Raw genomic sequence first — 24,084 nt, 5'->3', positions numbered from 1 at the left:
ACACACTTAGAATAGTGCTTCTAAAGCTAGGCATGCATCTGAATTACCTGGAGGGTTTGTCAGAAACTGAAATCTGAAGCCCCACCTTCAGAGTCTTCAAATCAGTAGGTCTGGGGTGGGGACTAAGAATTTGCAGTTATAACAAGTGGTACTGAGTCTCAACTATTCTCAATTGGTACTGATGCTTTTGGCCCAGGAATCACATTTTGAAGCTCATTGATCTATAGTACTCTATTCAATGAATATACCATACTTATTTATCCATTATACTGCTGATATAAAATTGGATATTATGAATGATGCATATTTGGTCAAATTTGTACATTTGCTTGGGTGGGTAGATAGATTAATAGATAAATAAAAATTATAGGGTCATGGTTTATGCATATATTTATTCATATATTATATTGTCTGAAAGCTTAAAAGTAATACCACTAACTTGTGATCCCACCAGTAAAAGGGAGACCTGGTTGCTTTATACATGTAACAGCTTTTACATTAAAAAATTTGTCTACACTATATATGTAATGGTAGCTCATGATTTTAACTTGCATTTCTCTGATAACTAATAGTATTGAATATATTGGCACATGCTTCATTTAAATGTCCTCTTTTGAAGTACCCTTTTAAGACCTGTTCAATTTTATACTGGTTTATCTGTATTTTCTTATTAATTGATAGGACTTCTTTGTCTATTTATTGGATATAAGGACTGTCTATATGGGGTGTCTAGGAAGATGAAGACAACAGATGGTCTCACAGAGATATCCATGGTCCAGAGCAAAGGAAAAAAGCACCAGAATTAAGTTCTAGCCCTCAATGGTGAAGGAGAAATGTATGAAAGATCTCTCATACCTGAAGAATATTTATGGAAATGAGGGGCATCACTGAGGTAACCTGTAAATATCCCAGTCCGGATGGGAGGACAGGCATCTCCACAGATACCTTTGAGTATAAATGACTTGAATACAGAATGGTCCCTCCTCCAACACCTCAGCTCTTTATAAGACCACCAAAATTTAGGCAAAAGCAGAGGAAAGGGGAGATGGAAACTGAATAACATCAAGTTTCTCCTATCCAACAGAATAAGCTCTCAAAAGTGGAATGAATTTAAATCAGAAAAATACACTTAAATTTCCTGCTCACTTGAATTTGTGAATAAAATTGTAGAGAAAACTGGATGATATTCTCATTCTTCAAAGAAGATTTCATTTTCATAATTTTTATTTTTAATTTAAATTTTAATATTTATTGGACTTTATATTATTTCATTGCTTCTTTCTCAAATTGCAATCCATGTATTGACTTAAATCAAATTTCAGGCTGAGAAAGTTACAGTGCTAAAAGAAAAAATGCTGCTAATTTTTTGTCTTTGTCACCAAGAGTCTTGTGACTGCATGCAAGTAACAAAGGAGGAGAAACAGGATTTCCCCATATTGAAGCAAAAGATTCCGTTTTCATTTGACCAATAAATGTAGCATATCTATTCAAGGAATGCTAGGAAAAGGGAACTAGTGACCTACACAGGTCCTTCTTTAACCAGGGTTCTCAGGACTATGTATGCCTGACACAAAAACCATATTCTGTGTCCATAAGACTGATTTTAGATTATGTGGAGAATAAAGTATAGCAGTGAATATCAGAAAAACAACTTATAAAATGACTAAATCCTTCCCCTAGAACCAGTGACACTTAGAAGTATTTTTGATTGAATACTTTTAGACCTTTTCCAAATCAATGCTATACTAAAATGCAAGCTATGTTCTATGACTATCCTTAGCTGACTCCCATGATTTTTCATTTCTTACAGAGTTGTAATATTCTTCAGATTCTTGCAGTGATTAGTGAATGAAAGTATTAGAAAACAGTAAAATCAGTTAATTACCTAATGTTCTAAAATTGAATACATATTTAAATTGCAGCTCTATTTTTATAATAAAAGTATAAAAGCATGTAACTTTATAAAAGCATGCTATAAACCTTACAGAGATGTCATCGTACTTTTTATATAACTTCATGAAAGAATTTAAAATCAAGACTTATTCAACAATATTTTATTTGGGAAAAAAGCAGTGATACTTATATATTTTGAAGATAAAATGATCTTTTAGCTTCTTCAAAAAATAATCTAGAACTGAAATATTTTTTAAATATCCGAAACTGAAATTTCTGACTCGTAGTACTGTGACACCTTAGATACAGGTAAACTTAAGATATAACAAGTTTCTTCTATCTTCTGAAACTTAGAATGTTTTTTTTTTCTGAAATATCATATACGTTGTTGGAAAATTACAAAATGCTTTGATACTCTAAGTGTAAAAATGTATAGAGAACGATATCATAAATATTTGTGTACTCACAAGCTGCTTTGTCACATTTGCTTCAGATATTTCATTTTTAAAAGATAAAAGAATGCAGGTGGGGTTAAAGTTCTCCTTGTAACATTATCTATTTCATTTCTCCTCTCCCTGCCTCTGCTATGGCTACCATTAGCCTGAAATACGTGTTGTGGCAGATTGTATTTTACAAAAATGGCCACAGTAATATTCAGCATCTCACATGTGTTTCTCAATATGCTGTGAAAATCTTGCAATAAGAGATGGAGCTTATTGCTTCTTCCCCTTGAATTAGAGCAACTGCTGAGACTGCTTTGACCAATGGCAGATGTGATGCTAAGTCCGTTCTGAGCAGTCTTCAACTGGCTTGCACTTTCTGTCTCCTGACTCATAAAAGCCATCCACCATGTAAGAAGTATGATACAATTGAGATTGCCACATTGTGGGAAGTTAAGTTCCATGGAGAGGCCCTGGAATGTGAAGAAAAACAACAAGAAGTATCCAGGCACAGAACTTTCTAGTGACTCCAGCCCAGCTGCTGTACTTTGGTGGCAGCCCTAAGAAAAGTCCAATCATAAACCATCCAAATGAGCCCAATCAGCTCACAGAACATGACAAAATTAGTAAATTGTTTCAAGCCATCAGGTTTTAAGGTGATTTGTTACATAGCACTAAAAAAACTGAAAGAGGTGTGTATAATCTTGCACAATGATTTCGTACATCTATATGTATCCCAAAATATAGTATTTTCACTTATGTTTTGAAATATACATAAATGTCATCACATTTTATATATTCTTCTGAAATCTACTCTTCACCAAATATAAATATGCTTATCAATTTTTATCATTTTTTATTTTATTATGAAATGTTATGCCTGCTAAAGAATATATATACTTAAATGCAAAACAATTGTAAATAGTAATAGTAGCATAATGAACATAGTTGTACCTACCATCTAGTTACAAGATTAGAACTTTAATATGCTTATTGAAGCTATCTTGTATTATACCCTTACTGATCTATTTGTTACCATCCCTCTTCCACACAGGTAATCACTATTCTTAATATTTTATTTATTATTCTTTTGATTTTATTTAATTGCACTATATGTGCTAATATTTAAAGCAAAGTATTTTTGTTCTTCTAATATTTTATATAGAAGTTGAACTGTTGAACTATACTACCTTTTTTCCACCTTAATATTTGTGAAGTCTTATGTAAGTTTGGTTCATTCATTTTCAATATTTTATATTATTTTATTGTAAAAATATATATCATCCATTATCTTGTTGATAAATATTTGAATTGCTTTGAATATTTTTGCAAAGAGGAAACCTGCTATGACTATTTTATATTATAATAAATGTCAATTGTAAATAAACTAATAAATTATATGAAACAATCTAACAGAGAGGACCAAATATAACAATAAAGAATTGATCAGTTAAAAAGGCAGAAAATGAGGATGAAGAAAGAAAAATAATTGATTAGTTTAAAATGAATAACAAGACAGTGAGTTAAATCCAACTATATGAATATTATATAAATATCTAAATATGTGTGCATCTATAAGGAAAACTTCAAAATGTATGATATAAAAACTGATGGAAATAAAGGGAGAAATAGACAAGTACACAAGCATGGTTGGATATTTGAAAGGCCCCCTCTTTGTAACTGATAGAACAATTGTTAGAAAAAAACATTGAGGATAGACATTTGAAAATCTTCTCCAACAGTAACATGACCAATCAGTCAAATAAAATTTGACTTTATCAAATAGACATTTTTAAGACATTATACCTAATACCTGCACAATACACATTATTTTCCCAATGGCATATGGAATATTCTCAAGGAAGTCCATATGTTGAACAATAAAACAAGTTCCAATTTTAAGATATTGGAATTTATAGAGTATACCCAAACCAAAGTAGAATTAAATTAGAAATCAAGAATAACAAAATAATTAGAAAACACCCACATATTTGGAAATTAAACAACATACTTCTAATTAAACAATATACATCTAAATTAAACAACAAACTTCTAACAACATACTTCTAAACAACATATTCTAAATTAAACAACATACTTCTAATTAAACAACATACTTCTAATCCACGAGTCAAAGAAAACTTCATGAGGGAATTTATAGAACATTTTGAACTGAATGAAAATAACATTACAACATTTTAAAACTGTGAGGTACCAATAGTGTTCAAAGGAGATTGTAGTTTTAAATGCTTATATTAGATAATAATAAAGGTTTAAAATCAATCAGCAATAGGAAGCTATAAAGTAAGGGCAAATCAAACCCAAACAAGGGTAGAATGAGGGAAATAATAAAGGTATATAAAGACATGGACAGAAATCAGTATATTAGAAAACAAACCAACAATAGAGAAAAATCAATAAAACTAAAAGTTTGCTCTTTTAAGATATTAATAAAATTGTTAAATCTCTAGAAAAAAGGGAAAATTCAAATAACCAATATCATAAATGAATTATAAAATTTTATAGAAATTAAAAGAATAACAATATTTTATGAGTAAATTATCCCAATAAATTAGAAAATGTTGATGAAACAGATAAGTTATTTGAAAAACATATGACCAGGGACTTCCCTGGTGGTCCAGTGGTTAAGACTTTGCCTTCCAATACAGGGGGTGTGATCCCAGGTTGGGGAGCTAAGATCCCACATGCCTGGTGGCCGAAAAACCAAAACAGAAGCAATATTGTAACAAATTCAGCAGACTTTAAAAATGGTCCAAATCTGGGCTTCCCTGGTGGCGCAGTGGTTGAGAGTCCGCCTGCCAATACAGGGGACACGGGTTCGTGCCCTGGTCCATGAAGATCCCTCGTGCCGCGGAGCGGCTGGGCCCGTGAGCCATGGCCGCTGAGCCTGCGCGTCCGGAGCCTGTGCTCCGCAACGGGAGAGGCCGCAGCAGTGAGAGGTCCGCGTACCGAAAAAAAAAAAAAAAAAAATGTGAATAGCCATGTATCTGTGAAAACAATTGGATTTGTAATTAAACATCGTTCCACAAAGAAAATCCCAAGTTCAGATTGATTCATTGGTGATTTCTACCACTTAGGGAGAAATACCAGCAATTTCTAAAAAATAAATTTATTTATTTATTTGGCTGTGTTGGGTCTTCATTGCTGTGCATGGGCTCCCTCTAGTTGCAGTGAGCAGAGGCTCCTCTTCATTGTGGTGAGCGGGCTTCTCATTGTGGTGGCTTCTCTTGTTGCAGAGCACAGGCTCAAGGTGTAAGGGCTCCAGTAGTTGTGGCATTCGGGCTCAGTAGTTTTGGTGCATGGGCTTAGTTGCTCTGCGGCATGTGAGATCTATCAGGATTACAGATCGAACCCATGTGCCCTGCATTGGCAGGAGGATTCTTAACCACTGTGCCACCAGGGAAGTACAGCAATCTTATACACACTGTTGCAGAAAATGGAGGAAAATGGAAAACTTCTCAACCTTTTTTATGAGATCAGTTTAATCCTAATATCAAAAGTAGATAAAGATATTAGAAGGTGAGAAAGTTAGTATTTCTCATGAACACAGATGCTATCATCCTCAACATAATATTAGTAAATTAAATCCAGCCTTATACAAAAAATGATAATACTTATGAAGTGCTCAAACAAAAGACATAAAGTTTGGAAAGAGTAATAAACCTTTCTTCATAGATTGTCTTATTGTGTATATAAACAAATCTTAAGGAAGGTATTGAAAAAAAGCTTAAAACTAATAGTGATTTATTTTCAACACAGGTCAACATACAAAAATGTTAATTTCTATGTATCAGCAACAAATATTTGGAAAAAGAAATAAACAATGCCATTTTAATAGAATCAGAAAATACAGAATACTTAGAAATGAATTCAGTGACTGACATCCAAGAGCTCTATGATGATAATTGCAAAAAAAAAAAGATTCTGAGCAAAATCAACGTCCAAAAATACATCGAAATAAAAAAAATGTGTAAAGACCTATACACTGAAAACCCCAAAATTTCTAAGAGAAATGAAAGACAAACTGAAAGTGAAATATGATGGTCATGGATATTTTAAGTTATCAAGTCTTTCCCATAAGATCATTTTTTTAACATCTTTATTGGAGTATAATTGCTTTACAATGGTGTGTTAGTTTCTGCTTTATAACAAAGTGAATCAGTTATACATATACATATGTTCCCATATCTCTTCCCTCTTGCATCTCACTCCCTCCCACCCTCCCTATCCCACCCCTCTAGGTGGTCACAAACCACCGAGCTGATCTCCCTGTGCTATGCCAAGATCTTTAAATTGAATACAATCACAATGAAAACTCCAACAAACATTTTTGCTGTAAAATGACACTAAGATTAAAATTGACACTAAGATTGCTCACTTTAGCTGGAATGAAAAGAACTTGGAGGAGTCAAATCACCTTCAGAAGGAAAATTTAAGGACATATGTAAAATAACAGAAACCAATAGAGTATGGTATTGGAATAGAAAGACAATTAGACCCGTGGAAGAATGGAATTCAGAAATAGACAGACACACATACAGTCATCTGATTTTTCCCAGTTATCTATTCAATACAATTAGGGAAATAATGCATTTTTAAAGAAATTTTGCTTGAAAAAAATAAACTCTTCATTTATCCATATATTTATCATTGTACTGTTTGCTATTTCTTCTTCACTTTTCTATCTTCCATATTGAATCATCTTTCTTTAGCCCAAAGGAAATATGTTGGTATTTTATTTATTGCTTGTCCATTTCTGAACAATATTTTTTCACTTTTTTTCTGAACTTTTAATTTATATTTTGTTTACTGTGTAAGTAATTAGGGACTGAACATGTTTATTTCATTTTCTTCTTGCTTCTGTTGTTTCTGGTGAGAAGTTAACTGTTAGTCTCATTGTTTTTCCTTTAAAAGTATTATGTTTTTTTCCTCACTGACTTTGGTTTTCAGAAATTTCCCAGTGATGTTTCTATGTTAAACTTCTTTTAAAATTTTTCAGTCTTAAGGTTCATAGGACTTCTTTAATTCATGGTTTCTTGTATTTTATGGATTGTTTTAAGAAATTTCTAAGCCATTATCTTTTCAAACTGGAAATTATATTTGGAAAAGTAATTGTTGCAATAATTTGAGTTCTAGGAATCTGTTTTCAGAGACGATTTTATTTTCCTTATTTGGTGGCACTGGCAATCTAAAGTCACTTTAATCCAAAGTCAGAGAGTCAGAATTTTTGAGAGTTAGAAATTTACTTGCCTAAAGCTGGACAACTTCTGAATTGTGTCTAGTTTATCTTTACTCCCAGCATGCAGCCCTTCAGATGGGAAAAGAGTCATGCTTTTGCCTTTGCCAGTATCTAGGTTCCACTTTTATTTCCAAGACCTGAGTCTATCAGATGTCCTGCACAAAGTTGTGCCAAATACTCCCAGGGAAAAGCATTTCAAAATGCAGAGTTCATTCTCAGAATTTCCCTTAACCTCATTACTTACTATTTTATTTGTATTCTGCCTTCCATATAATTTTAAAAATTATTTTGCCCTGCTATGGTGGTTTTCCTCAGTAAGATTTAATAGTCAAACTATGTTAATCTACTATTGCTGGAATTAGAAGACCAAGGGCACTGTCTTTTCAAGTATTACATTTCTTTCATTATTTCTGTTGTATCTCACTGAAACTCTCATTAGACATACGTTAGAACTTCTTCTGTCTTCAGAGTTTTGTAATATTTCTTTCATATAAGCAATCTTTTTATCTCTTTCGCTCTCTTTTGGGCAATTTTCTTAGCTGTGTCTTCTAATTATCCAGTTGTGAGTTATCTGCTCTTTAATCCACTTATAATCTACTTTTATTTATTACATTAGCTTTCATATTTAAGATGTTATTTTCTTAATATTTTCAAATTAAGTGACACCTTTTCCCCTGTGTTTATTCTTGTTCACTGTGGTTTTCCTTCCATCTCTTAAAATATTTTAAATGTACCATAGTACCTTTTAGATATAAGTCTATAATTTCTAGTTCTTGATGTCCCAGTTCTCTTATTGATTGTGTTGGGTGACTTTCCCTCATAGTGGTTTCCACATTGTCTTAAAATGTTTATTGAAAACTCCCTTTTAGGGAGAGTTTGCTTTTTATATTTCAAGAATCTCATACATTCCTGTTGTTGAAGTGACCTTATGGTGTAATTTTAATTTTTTCTGCTAGAGCTCTGTGGGTTTCTTGGGTCCTAAACAAATATTTTGCTCAATTCCTTATCTTGGGAGTCTCACATCTTCAGGAGAATTTAACATGCATAGTTTATATGCTTGGAGTCTTAATTTCTCACAGGAAATTGTTTCTCCATCACCAAGGGTCCCAGAAAAAGCAAACATTTTTTACTGCTTTAGGTGCTTTTTCATGGATGCATAACCTTTTTCGGTCTCAGCTTGATGTAGTCTTTTCAACTCCAATTCTGAACTTGACCAAGTCCAATGTTATTTATTATTTCCCTGTGTGGTTATTAAAACACTAGGTACTATTTTGGGGGGCTCTTTTTCAGATATGATACCAAATGATATCAGACAACTTTTACCCAGTATGACTTTTAGTTCCTGCTTTATTCTGACGATTGGGATTTACCCTCTGTATTATCTAACTCTGTATTGTTAATTTTATTGTTTTAAATTAATTTTTGTTGGAGTATAGTTGCTTTACAGCGTTGTGCTAGTTTTTACTGTACAGCAAAATGAATCAGCGCCATATATATATATATATATATATATATATATATATCCCCACATTTTTGGATTTAATCCTATTTAGGTCACCACAGTGCAATAAGTAGAGCTCCCTGTGCTATACAGTGAGTTCTCATTAGTTATCTATTTTATACATAGTATCAATAGTGTATAGGTGTTGATCCCAATCTCCCAATTCCTCGACTCCCAACCCCCCCTTTCCCCCTTGGTATCCATACATTTGTTCTCTATGTCTGTGTCTCTATTTCTGCTTGGCAAATAAGTTCATCTATACCATTTTTCTATATTCCACATATATGCTTTAATATACAACATTTGTTTTTCTCTTTCTGACTTACTTCACTCTGTATGACACTCTCTAGGTTCATCCATGTCTCTACAAATGGCCCAATTTTGTTCCTTTTTATGGCTGAGTAATATTCCATTTTATATATGTACCACATCTCCTTTATCCATTCCTCTGTTGATGGACATTTAGGTTGCTTCCATGTCCTGGCTATTGTAAATAGTGTTGCTTTGAACATTGGGGTTCATGTGTCTTTTTGAATTATGGTTTTCTCTGGGCATATATCCAGAAGTGGGATTGCTGGGTCATATGGTATTTCTCTTTTTAGTGTTTTAAGGAAACTCCATATTGTTCTCCATAGTGGAGAACATCAATTTACATTCCCACCAACAGAGCAAGTGGGTTCTCTTCTCTCTACACCCTCTCCAGCATTTATTGTTTGTAGATTATCTGATGATGGCCATTCTGACTGGTGTGAGGTGATATTTCATTTTGGTTTTGATTTGCATTTCTCTAATGATTAATGATGTTGAGCATCCTTTCATGTGTTTGTTGGTAATCTGTATATCTTCTTTGAAGAAATGTCTATCTAGGTCTTCTGCAAAATTTTATATTGAGTTGTTTGTTTTTTTGATATTCAGCTGCAAGGGCTCTTTGTGTATTTTGGAGATTAATCCTTTGTCAGTTGCTTCATATGCAAATATTTTCTTTCATTCTGAGGGTTGTCTTTTTGTCCCGTTTACAGTTTCCTTTGCTGTGCAAAAGTTTTGAAGTTTAATTAGGTTCCATATATTTATTTTTGTTTTTATTTCCGTTACTCTAGGAGGTGGGTCAAAGAAGATCTTGCTATGATTTATGTCAAAGAGTGTTCTGCTTATGTTTTCCTCTAAGAGTTTTATAGTGTCTGGACTTACATTTAGGTCTTTAATCCATTTTAAGATTATTTTTGTGTATGGTGTTAGGGAACATTCATAATAAAGGCCATATATGACAAACTCACAGCAAACATTATTCTCAATGGTGAAAAACTGAAAGCATTTCCTCTAACATCAGGAACAAGACAAGTGAGTCCATTCTCATCACTCTTATTCAGCTTATTTTTGGAAGTCCTAGCCATAGCAATCACAGAAGAAAAAGAACTAAAAAGAATCTAAATTGTAAAAGAAGAAATAAAAATGTCACTGTTTGCAGATGATATGATACTATACATAGAAAATCCTAAAGATGCCACCAGAAAAGTACTAGAGCTAATCAATGAATTTGATAAAGTTGCAGAATACAAAATTAATACACAGAAATCTCTTGCATTCCTATACACTAACAATGAAAGGGCAGAAATAGAAATTCAGGAAACAGTCTCACTTACCATTGTAACAAAAATAATAAAATACCTAGGAATAAACCTACCTAAGGAGGCAGAAGACTTATATGCAGAAAACTTAACACACTAATGAAAATAATCAAAGATGACACAGAAGAACATATACTATGTTCTTGGATTGGAAGAATCAATATTGGAAAAAGGACTATACTACCCAAAGCAATCTACAAATTCAATGCAATCCCTATCAAATTACCAATGACATTTTTCACAGAACTAGAACAAAATCTTTACAATTTGTATGGAAATGCAAAAGACACTGAATAGCCAAGGAAATCTTGAGATAGAAAATCAGAGCTGGAGGAATCAGTCTCCCTGACTTCAGACTATATTACAAAGCTCCAAGCAATCAAGACAGTATGGTGTGGGCACAAAAACAGAAATATAGATAAATGGAAAGAGATAGAAAGTCCAGAAATAAACCCACACACCTATGGTCATCTAATCTATGACAAAGGAGGCAAAAATATACAATGGAGAAAAGACATCCTATACATTAAGTAATGCTGTGAAAACTGGACAGATACATGTAAAATAATGTTATTATTTAACTGTCATGTTTTCTCCAGCATTTTAATTTTTTTATAATGAAAGGTAGTTCTATGATACCTCAGTCAGTCATGTTGCTAGAATCTAGAATACTGATCAATAGGTACCTTTTTCTCAACATATTAATATGAAAAAGTATAATAGAACATCAACTACTTTAAGAAACTAGTTTTCTGATCAAGATTGCAACGTTAGCTAGATGATTAATTCTTGGGCAAACCCTTTCAGCTCTTCATGTTTTTTTGTTAGGATCAAAGAATCATTTGGTGTCAGATAAACCGGAGGACATGATTCCAGCTCTGTTTGTTAGCTCTGAAGTTCTAGAAAGGTTTTCAAATTTTCTGAGCCATGGCTTCTTACAATATTAAATTCAAATATATAAAATGTGTATAGAAATATGATATATTGAGAATATAGACATAAAATATATATTTTAAAAAATATATTAATACAATATGTGAAAATATATAGAATATATATTGTGAGTATAGAAGTGTGAATATAAATAATATGGTAATATGCCTCATATGAGACATAATGTGTGTATATTCACATATAAGCAAAACATTTGGTATAATAAAGTGACTACAGCTAAGAAATTTTAGCTACTAGCCCTTAGGGTTTAATTTTACCTGCAAAAATACAATTTTGAAAGATTAAGTAATTTACAAACTTGAAAGGTTTATAGCACTCACAAATTTCCATTTGTTGCCATTTTTAGGCTATTTAATGTGAAAAAGTTAATTGTGCCAGATTGTCCTTGATTAATCCTTGACAGTGAGGTGGCCTCTGGAAGCTAGGAATTGCCCTCAAGTTATAGCCAGCTCTCAGGATAAGTGCTAGACAAGAATCCAAATCACATGTATTGATTCAGAATAACACTTTGCTTTGTAGAGACTTATGTTTTAAATTTTAAGAAATGTTTTCTAAAAATGGTTATATTCATTATATTCTTATTTTTTATTTTTATATTTGCACTTTTATTTTATTTGTATAGAGTAAGAACATTCTTTTCATAAAGGGAATCAAATTTGTTATGTAAATTAATCCATGAATTTAAATTCATTTCAAATCAGTTCTGGTGTGATATTAACAGCATATTAGAAAAATATTTCATAATCTAAAATAATAAATATTGTTTCAGAATCATTAGCAAGTAATTTTAATGTGATATGATAAGAAAGTTTTGAGTGCAGAGAGGATTACTGAGTGTACTTAGGATTTCCCAGGCTCAGCTTTCATTACTCTGAACATCATATTTACATTTTATGTGGTTGTCTCCAAGATATGTCATAATTTCTTAAGAACAGTCATATTCTCTATCTATTATTTCAAGAGTGTCTAGTATAGTGTGTGGCACAGAGTAAATGCTCAATAAATGCTTCTTTTTGTACAAGGAAAGTATTATAAGGGTAAATTTTAATGCTAAATAGAAGTTATTCAAGGGGGCATCAGGTGGTGTTTGTGGCAGAGTTGCCAGATACTTAAGGATATTCAGGGATGTACATTTTGTTTGTGTGGCTGGAACATAAGATGCCAGGCAGGAACGGCTTGTGAGATGTGAGGTTGAAGGTGTAAAATGAAGAATTTCTATAGCATATTAAGGATGATGCACTTCATCTTGTAAGACATAGGGAGCCATCACAAAAGGATTTTAAGCAAGAGAATTATTAAAGTGTTGCTTTTGAGATAGAATATTATGGTAGCTCATTGAGGATGTTTTGGAAGAAAACAGAACAAAGAGCAAGAAAAGCAATGCATGTGATATAAATTAAGAAAAATAAATAAAATAAAGTAAAGAGGGCATGAGCTAAGCACTAGTGGTAGGTATGGAGATAATGGGAAGATTTAAAGATAATATTAGAGTTAAAATTAGAAGAATGTGTGATGGACTAATACCATAGCAAGAAAGCTAAGAGAGAAAACTTTAGAGTTGGTGTTACTTGCATTTGAATCCTGATTCTAACATTCTCTAACTCTGTGAATGACACTTGGCAATTTATTAATCTCTCCCAAATTTTTTCACCTGTAATTATAATGCCATCTCATGAGACTGTTGTGAGGAGTTAAGTGAAATAACACATGCAGAGAATTTAGCATGGCATCTGGCACATTCTAAGCATTTTTTGGTGGGGAAAAAAGACATCCGAGTCTGCTCATTTCTGTTTCAGATTGACTTCTTATTTAAGGCTTACCTATTACCAGTCTTTCTCAAGGAACTGTAGCAATTGAAGAAATGAAATTTGACAAATTAATGTAGCCATTTTTCCAGAGGCAAAACAAGCAATGACCCAGAGACTAATGTGCTGAGCATGATTCAGTTTCTAACATGGAATGGTGTCAGATTTTTTTTTAATGTGCTTATGTAATCAGAGAAGGAATTAGGAAGAAGAGCTCAGTAAGAAAAGTTTATTTTTGTTTATCTAGGTCCCTTCTGTCTAGATACTCACAGTATTCGCTATATCTATCTTAAACACCCTGCTTTTAAAACTCCACATATTCTGTGGGTCTTGTGTCCTTCCTGTGATGAAAGAAAATGATTTGGAAGGATGATTTCTCCAAATATATCATAGGCTACTTTTAAAAATGTGTATATATATATATATATATATATATATATACATATATATATAATTTTTATTTTATTTTGGAGCATAGTTGATTAACAATGTTATGTTAGTTGTTTCAGAAGTACAGCAAAGTCAGTTACACATATACATGTATCTTCCTTTTCAAATTTTTTTCCTATTTAGGTTATTACAGAATATTGAGCAACATAATAAATGTATATATTTTAAAATTAAATATTTCTGGAGAAGAATATTTAGCCAAAGGGAGCTCTATCAACACTTACTCCATGTGTGTTCCATCCTGTCTATATCTTAATAGCAGTCTGTGTGCCACCTACACCCAAATTTTATAACCAGCCCTGTCCTTTCTCATGTGCTCAGTCTTGCATATTCAACTTCTTACTTTCAGACTTTACTCATATGTCTAATATACACCTCAACAGATCTCTTGGGCTTTCCCCCAAACCTGCTCTTCTTACAGTCTTCTCAGTATTAACTGATGACAGCTCTATCCTTTCAGTTACTCAGGCTATCAGTCTTGGGGCTATATATGATTCTTCCTCATCCTCTACATCCAATCTGTTAGGAAATCCCATTGGCTGTACCTTCAGATGATAGCTAGAATTTGATCATTTTTCACATTCATGGCTACCACCTTTATCCAAATTATCATTTCTCATCTGATTACTGCAATAGCTTCCTAACTCTTCTCTTTGTTTCACCTTTCTTCCCACCTCCGAAAGCGGTTTCTCAACACAGTAATTGTATTAGTTTTCTGTTGCTGCTGTAACAAATCACCGTAGACTTAGTGGTATAAAATAATTAAATTTATTGTTATATGGTTCTACAGATCAGAAGCTTAGTAAAGTTCTCATTGGACAAAAATCAAGGTGTTGGTAGACTATGTTCCTTTCTGGAGACACTAGTAGAGAATCTGTCTCCTGTTTATTCCAGTTGTTGGCAGAATTCAGTTCCTTGTGGTTTTAGAACAGAGGTCCCCATTATCTTGAGAGCTGGCTATAACTTGAGAGCAATTCCTAGCTTCTAGAGGCCACCTCATTCTTTGCTGGCCCTCTTCCATCATCTTCAAAGCTAGCAATGGCAAATAGAGTCCTTCTCATATTGCATCTCTGATCCAGCCTTTTGCTTCCCTCTTCCATTTCTGAATTTTTTCACTTAGGTGATCAAATTGGATCCACTTAATCACATCTGTAGATTCGCTTTTGCCATGTAAGGTACAATAATGTATTTATAGATACCAGATATTAGGATGTAGACATCTCTGAGCGCCCATTATTTTGCCAACCACAGTAACTAAAGTGATTCATTTTACACGTAAATTAGATCCTATCACTTCTCTGTTCAAACACCCTCCAATGACTTTGCATTTCATTCATAGTAATAGCCAAATCCTCTACAATAATCTATAAAGCCCTCCATGAGATGATCCTCCTTAAGCCTCATCTTCTGTTATTCTTTGCTTCTCATTTACTCAACCCAACCACATCAGCCTCCTTCTAGTGCCTTGAATACAAGAATGCTCCCTTGTTAAGACCTTCACACTGGCTCTTCCTGTGCATGAAATATTTTTCCCTCTGCCTGTATGTTGTTTCCTTCAATATCTGCATAGCTAATTCCCTCCTTCAAGTTTTATTGAAATGCCATTTTCTGAAAGAGACTACCTTGAATATCTCATTAAAATGGCAACCATCACCTATTCCTAATCTAGGTACTCCTAATATTCTTTTCCTGTTCTATTTCTATTCTCCAAAGTACACATCACCTTCTAACATACTATTTAATTTACTTGTTTAGTATGCTTACTCTTTCTGTGCCCGCCCCCCCATAATGTAAGCTCCATGAGGGTGGAGATGATTTTTTTATTCACAAACATATCACATTTATTTAGTGCCAGGCTTAGAGTAAATTTTCAATAAATACATTAAATGGCCCAATAAATGAATGACACAATCTAAGTGTGGCAATTTATATGTTAGTAGTTGTATTTGAGTTTTTCTTATTGCTTGTCCAATTACATACATAGGTACCTGTGTTGCTTTCACAAAATGTTGAATTCAAGTATTATTATTACTAAATTAAGAGGGAACCATGAAACTATAATACCAATGCAAATTTTCAAACTGAATTAATGTTATAAATTTAGGGAAATTATATACTTTTTGTATTTCTCATCACCTTTATGGAGAATGAATTTGCTTTAGGTACTCTATACAATGGGTTTTACAGACAGTCCGTCTTCTCCAGGAAATTAAAATTGATTGTTATGATTTTGTTCTTAATGCATAAATTGGTTCTTAACATTCATTACATGTTCTTGAATGATCTGGTACTTGTTAACCTCCACATCATCTCTCATCAGTCTGTCCTATCAAAGTGTGTGATTAAAAAATCTATGCTTCAGCTACTTTGTAGTTCAAGTCCTTAATTTCACCTTACTCTACCTGGACTCAAGAATTCTATACATAACATTCTATATGCCTGTAGGCCTTGATTCTGCCTCCTTTATGTGGATAACCTGTACTCATTCACTTGAAACATATTCACTTTAGAACATCTTTTCAGGAAACCTTCCCCAACTCCAGGTATTTAAGATGTCTCATTATAATGCCTACATTTTCCCAAGAATATTTCTTTTGAAATACTTATTTTCTCTATCCTCCTTCTGGACCAAAAGCTCCATGTGAGTGGGGAATATGACACTCTTGTTTATCAATATATATTCAGGGCTTAGCAAAATATCTAGCACATAGATGATCAATACATGTTTGCTATGGACTGAATTGTGCCCTCCTCAGATTCTTATGATGAATCCCAGTCCTCCTGGGTGATAGTATTTGGAGGTGGAGTCTTTGAAAGATAGTTAGGTTTAGATGAAATGATAAAGGTAAGGTCCTCATGATGGGATTAGTTCCCTTATAAGAGAAGGTACTAAATAACTTTTTTTTTCTTCCTGTCTGTCTGTCTCTGTCTTCCATGTGAGGACACAGAGAGATGTCCTCATTTTACAAACTGGTAGAGGGTCCTCCCTAGAATCCAATCATGCTGGTATCTTAAAATCAGACTTCCAACATTTAGAACTATGAGAAAATTAATTTCTCCTGTTTGAGCCACCCAGTCTATGGTATTTTGTTATAGCAGCCCAAGCTTAGTGATTAAATGAATAGGTAAACAAATGAGTGATTGGGTGATTTGTTGCTAATATATTTATCTTATGACCCCTGGACACTTTGGTGTCTTAGTTGGCTGATACTTTGGAGTCTATATATGTTATATTTGCTCACTTTTCTTCTTCCCTTAAACAATAAGAAATAATGGACCTTTCCTTAAACAATGATATAATGCCTCTCACCTCCAGGTCTCCTATTTTATAACAAGGCTTTTGATTTTATGTTAGAAAGTTATTTTTCAAGCTTGATTTAGGAAGAACTATATGTCTGTCTGTTGACATATTGCTACTACCAAACTCAGCATGTTCATTCTTTTCACCATTTAGTAACCACTGCTGTAATTATATTAATTAGATTGAAATGAAATTCTAACCCAGAAAGGAACTGATATGAGGAGATACAGATTATCTCATATACACAAAATAAAGTCATGGAATAAGTAGAGCACATACATTATGTACATCATAAAGATAAATGTATTTGTGGGAAGGAGAATGGAGAGAGTTTTTTTGCTCTTGATGGATTTTGGGAGACAGGAAGCTTGCTGAGGGAAAATACCTGCCCTTTTTACTGTATATTTAGGAATGACTTCTTCAAGGAACTTGGCTTCTTTAGTTAAGAAGTCACTCTGATGTTGAGTAAAAGGAATTTGTGTACTTTTCAGAAGGCCTAAGTTTTTGTCACAGAGTAAATGGTGATTTACTAATTCATGTGAACTCTGTGAGACTTTTTTTCCTGTTAAAATACATACTTACATTAGATAGATTTTCTTTGGCAATGAACAATCCTGTTACCTTAGAAGTAATCTAGATTTTGTTGGGCTCATCTGAGATTGGTGGAGATTTGTTTCATGACACCTGCAGTCTTTTTTGAAACATAGGCAGAAAAAGGCACCACTATTTGGAATACACTGTCTTCATGAGAGCAAGAGAATTTCTGGGGGCAAGTTGAAACATCAAAGCTCTGAAAGCCTATGTTCACAGTTGACACACTGACACTTGTACATACTCTCTAGTGATCAAGGTGAGCCACACGATCCAACTAAAAGTCTGAGGTTGATGATATACTGTTCTTTGTCTACTAGAAGGAAGAAAATTGACAGAAGCAATAATTCAATAGACCACACTACCCCACTGAGTTGTTGAGAGAGTTAAATATGTATATTATATTTTTTTGTGAATAATAGATATTTAAATATAATTATTAGCATGAATCATAAAAGGAAGCAAATTTATCCAATGGAACACTAGTGTAGACATTAGTAATGGATAAATGTAGGCTAAGAGTCAGAGAAATAATAACTAAAAAGATATGACAATTAAACTTATTGGAATAAAATAAACTTAAAAATTTATAAGAATAGAAGTGGAAGAAATAACATAGTTTGCAGAAGCTTGGTGATGGAGTTTAAATAGAAACTATCATAAACACGACATTGTATGATCTAGATTGGTACAGAGTTTTACTAAAGTAATGTTTACTTATAAATAAGTTCTGTCCAGAAAATATTATGCAATATATTCTAAAAGTCAGCCTCTAGAAGAATTTTTTTGTTGTGAACATTTAGATGTATTGTTAGGTTTAATATTTTTTTCTTTTTGAATTAGCAGAGAGCAAGCACTATGTGTGTCTGTGCCTACTGAGCATTGCAATTTAATATTGTTTCTCTTATCCCAGCCTCTAAATAAGCAGTGAAGTTTACTATACATGTATGCTCTACTGCCAGAATTTTCTGAATCTTTCTACCATCAATTATCCCCTCAACATCTTTACAGTGGTTTCTTTTTCTGAGAACACAGAAGGGATTAAGTTACCACTACTAATAAGGGGAACGGAAAACTCACTCTCAAATCTGTGGTTTGTTCGTTTGTTTTTCCCTACCTAACACTATGATTGTTGAATCATCAGCCTGGGTCTTTGTCAGCTCTATTTTTTATCTTCCATTACTTCCTCATTAATCGCATTGTATAATTTTGGCTTTAACATATAGTATGGCTAAGATTAACTTTATTTGTTATATTTTAAAGCCAATGAAAGTAGAGTCAAACTGACATAGTTTTTGCTGAACAAATATTAACTTCCTATTTGGATGATATGTTTAAAACTTTAAAAAAGTGATTATGTACATTTTTCAAAGTGATTTATACCTGAAGAAATCAGTCAGTCATAGTAACATGACAATGGAAAATTTGTTGATATATTTTAAAATATATATTGAAATATAAATATATATAATATATATATATATATATATTTAGCACCTAATGAATTGCCATTTACAATGGCTACTAAAGGAATTAAGTTAAAACAGTAACTTTTAGGAGGAGACATTCAAGATGACGAAGGAGTAAGACGTGGAGATTACCTTTCTCCCCACAAATACATCAGAAATACATCTACATGTGAAACAACTTCTACAGAACACCTACTGAATGCTGGCAGAAGACCTTAGACCTCCCAAAAGTCAGGAAACTCTACCTGTACCTGGGTAAGGCAAAAGAAAAAAGAAAAAACAGAGACAAAAGAATAAGGATGGGACCTGGACCTCTGGGAGGGAGCTGTGAAGGAGGAAAAGTTTCCACACACTAGGAAGCCCATTAACTGGTGGAGACAGGGGCCTGGGTGGGTGGTGGGGTGAAGCTTTGGAGCCACGAAGGAGAGTGCAGCAATAGAGGTGCAGAGGGCAAAGTGGAGAGATTCCTGCACAGATGATCAGTGTCGACCTGCACTCACCAGCCTGAGAGGCTTGTCTGCTCATCTGCCAGGGCAGGTGGGGGCTGGGAGTTGAGGCTCCAGCTTCAGAGGTCAGATCTCAGGGAGAGGACTGGGGTTGGCTGCATGAACACAGCCTGAAGGGGGCTGGTGAGTGCATCACAGCTAGCTGAGAGGGAGTCTGGGAAAATGTCTGGAACTGCCTAACAGACAAGAGACCATTGTTTTGGGGTATGTGAAGAGAGAGGATTCAGAGCACCACCTAAATGAGCTCCAGAGATGGGCTTGAGCCGCGGCTATCAGTGCGGACACAAGAGATGGGTATGAAATGCTAAGGCTGCTGCTACAGCCAACAAGAAACCTGTGTGCAAGCACAAGTCACTATCCACACCTCCCCTCCCAGGAGCATGTGTAGCCCACCACTGCCAGGGGCCCATGATCCAAGGACACCTTCCCTGGGAGAACACACAGAGCACCTCAGGCTGTTGCAATGTCACGCCTGCCTCTGTCACTGCAGGCTCCCCCCGTATTCCGTAAAACTCCCTCTCACAGGCCTGAGTGAACCAGAGACCCTTAATCAGCTGCTACTTTAACACTGTCTGGCTGCGGAACAGATGCCCTCAGGTGACCTATATGCAGAGGCAGGGCCAAATACAAAGCTGAACCCCAGGATATTTACAAGCAAAGAGAGAAAGGGAAATCTCTCCCAGCAGCCTCAGGACAAGGAGATTAAATCCCCACAATCAACTTGATGTATGCTGCATCTCTAGAATACCTGAATAGACAATGAAACATCCCAAAATTGAGGTGGTGGACATTGGGAGCCACTATAGACTTGGAGTTTGCTTTCTGCATCTAATTTGTTTCTGTTTTTATGTTTATCTTAGTTTAATATTTAGAGTTTATTATCATTGGTAAATTTGTTTATTTGGTTACTCCCTTCCTTTTATATATATATATTTTTTCCTTTTTCTTTTTTTGTGAGTGTGTATGCATATGCTTATTTCTGTGATTTTTGTCTGTATAGCTTTGCTTTTGCCATTTGTGCTAGGGTTCTGTCTGTCCGTTTTTATCTTTTTTGTTTTGTTTTGTTTTTAGTATAGTTTTCAGTGCTGGTTATCATTGGTGGATTTGTTTTTTGGTTTGGTTGCTCTCTTCTTTCTTTCTTTTTCTTATTACATTTTAAAATTTTTAATAATTTTTTAATTTTATTTTTTAATTTTATTTTATTTTAATCTTTCCCCCCCTTTTTTCTCCCTTTTCTTCTGAGTCGTTTGGCTGACAGCGTCTTGGTGCTCCAGCCAGGTGTCAGGCCTGTGCCTTTGAGATGGGAGAGTTGAGGTCAGGACATTTGTCCAACAGAGAAGCCCTTGCTCCACATAATATCAAAGAGCAAAAGCTCTCCCAGAGACCTCCACCACAATGATAAGACCCAGCTCCACTCAATGACCAGCAAGCTACAGTGCTGGACACCCTATGCCAACAAATAGCAAGACAGGAACAAAACCCCACCCACTGCAAAGAGAGTGCCTGAAATCATAATGTCACATGCACCCAAAACACGCCACTGGATGTGGTCCTGCCCACCAGAAAGATGAGATCCAGCCTCATCCAGCAGAACACACGCACCAGTCCCCTCCACTAGGAAGCCTACACAAGCCACTGAGTCAACCTTAGCCACTGGGGGCAGACACCAAAAAAAATGGAAACTACAAACCTGCTGTCTGTGAAAAGGAGATCCAAAACACAGTAAGTTAAGCAAAATGAGAAGACAGAGAAAAACACAGCAGATGAAGGAGCAAGGTAAAAACCCAAGGAACAAAAAAAAAGAAGGGGAAATAGTCAGTCAACCTGAAAAAGAATTCACAGTAATGATAGTAAAGATGATACAAAATCTTGGAAATAGAATGGGGAAAATACAAGAAACTATTTACAAGGACCCAGAAGAACAAATGAGCAAACAATGATGAACAACAAAATAAGTGAAATTTAAAATACCCTACAGGGAATGAATAGCAGAATAACTGAGGCAGAAGAATGGATAAGTGAGCTGGAAGATAAAATAGTGGAAATAACTACTGCAGAACAGATTAAAGAAAATAGAATGAAAAGAATTGAGGACAGTTTCAGAGACCTCTGGGACAACATTAAACGCACCAACATTCAAATTATAGGGGTCTCAGAAGAAGAAGAGAAAACGAAAGGGATGGAGAAAATATTTAAAGAGATTATAGTTGAAAACTTTCCTAATTTGGGAAAGAAAATAGTCAATCAACTTCAAGAAGTGCAGAGATTCCAATACAGGATAAATCCAAGGAGAAACATGCAAAGACACAGGTAAGTCAAACTAACAAAAAATTAAATACAAGGAAAAAATATTAAAAGCAGCAAGGGTCAAATAACACACAAGTGAATCCCCATAAGGTTAACAGATGATTTTTCAGCAGAAACTCTGCAAGCCAGAAAGGAGTGGCAGGACATATTTAAAGTGATGAAAGGGAAAAACCTACAGCCAAGATTACTCTACTCAGTAAGGATCTCATTCAGATTCGATGGAGAAATTAAAAGCTTTACAGACAAGCAAAAGCTAACAGAATTCAGTACCACCAAACCAGCTTTACAACAATTGCTAAAGGAATTTCCCTAGGCAGGAAACACAAGAGAAGGAAAAGACCTACAATACCATACCCAAAACAATTAAGGAAATTGTAATAGGAACATACATATTGACAACTACTTAAATGTAAATGGATTAAGTGCTCCAACCAAGAGACATAGACTGCATAAATGAATACAAAAACAAGACACATATATATGCTGTCTACAAGTGACCCACGTCAGACCTAGGGACCCATACAGACTGAAAGTGAGAGGATGGAAAAAGTTATTCCATGCAAATGGAAATCAAAAGAAAGCTGGGGTAGCAATTCTCCTATCAGAAAAAAATAGACTTCAAAATAAAGACTATTACAAGAGACAAAGACGGACACTACATAATGATCAAGGGATCAATCCATGAAGAATATGTAACAATTAAACATTTCTGCACCCAACATAGGAGCACCTCAATACGTAAGGCAAATCCTAACAGCCATAAAAGGGGAAGTTGACAGAAACACAATCATAGTACGGGTTTTTAATACCCCACTTACACCAATGGACAGATCATTCAAAATGAAAATAAATCAGTAAACACAGGCTTTAAATAACACGTTAAACAAGATGGACTTAGTTGATATTTATAGAACATTCCATCCAAAACAACAGAATACACATTTTTCTCAAGTGCTCATGGAACAGTCTCCAGGATAGATCATATTGTGGGTCACAAATCAAGCTTTGGTAAACATAAGAAAATTGAAATTGTATCAAGTATCTTTTCCAACCACAACACTATGAGATTACATGACAATTACAGGGGAAAAAAATCTTTTAAAAACACAAACACATGGAGGATAAACAAGACGCTACTAAATAACCAAGAGATCACTGAAGAAATCAAAAGGAAATTAAAAAATACCTAGAAACAAATGACAATGAAAACATGATGACACAAAACCTATGGGATGCAGAAAAAGCAGTTCTAACAAGGAAGTTTATAGCATTACAATCCTACCTCAAGAAACAGGAAACATCTCAAATAAACAACCTATCCTTACACATAAAGCAAGTACAGTAAGAAGAACAAAAAACCCCATAGTTAGCAGAAGGAAAGAAATCATAAAGATCAGATCAGAAATAAATGAAAAAGAAATGAGGGAACCAATAGCAAAGATAAATTAAATTAAAGCTGGGAGAAGATAAAGAAAATTGATAAACCATTAGGCAGATTCATCGAGAGAAAAGGGAGAATTCTCAAATCAATAGAATTAGAAATGAAAAAGGAGAAATAACAACTGACACTGAAGAAATACAAAGGATCATGAGAGATTACTACAAGGAATTCTATGCCAATAAAATGGACAACCTCTAAGAAATGGACATTCTTAGAAAAGCACAACCTTCCAAGATTGAACCAGGAAGTAATAGAAAATATAAACAGACAAATCACAAGCACTAAAATTGAGACTGTGATTTAAAATATTCCAAAAAACAAAAGACCAGGACACGATGGCTTCACAGGTGAATTCTATCAAACATTTAGAGAAGAGCTAACACCTACCCTTCTCAAAATATTCCAAAATATAGCAGAGGAAGGATCACTCCCAAACACATTCTATGAGGCCACCATCACCCTGATACCAAAACCAAAGATGTCACAAAGAAAGAAAACTACAGGCTAATATCACTGATGAACATAGAAGCAAAAATCCTCA

Source organism: Phocoena sinus, chromosome 8 (assembly GCF_008692025.1).
Source record: "Phocoena sinus isolate mPhoSin1 chromosome 8, mPhoSin1.pri, whole genome shotgun sequence".
NCBI classification, from domain to species: Eukaryota; Metazoa; Chordata; class Mammalia; order Artiodactyla; family Phocoenidae; genus Phocoena; species Phocoena sinus.
The sequence above is the reverse complement of the archived record's forward strand: the minus strand, read 5'-3'. Positions refer to the sequence as shown.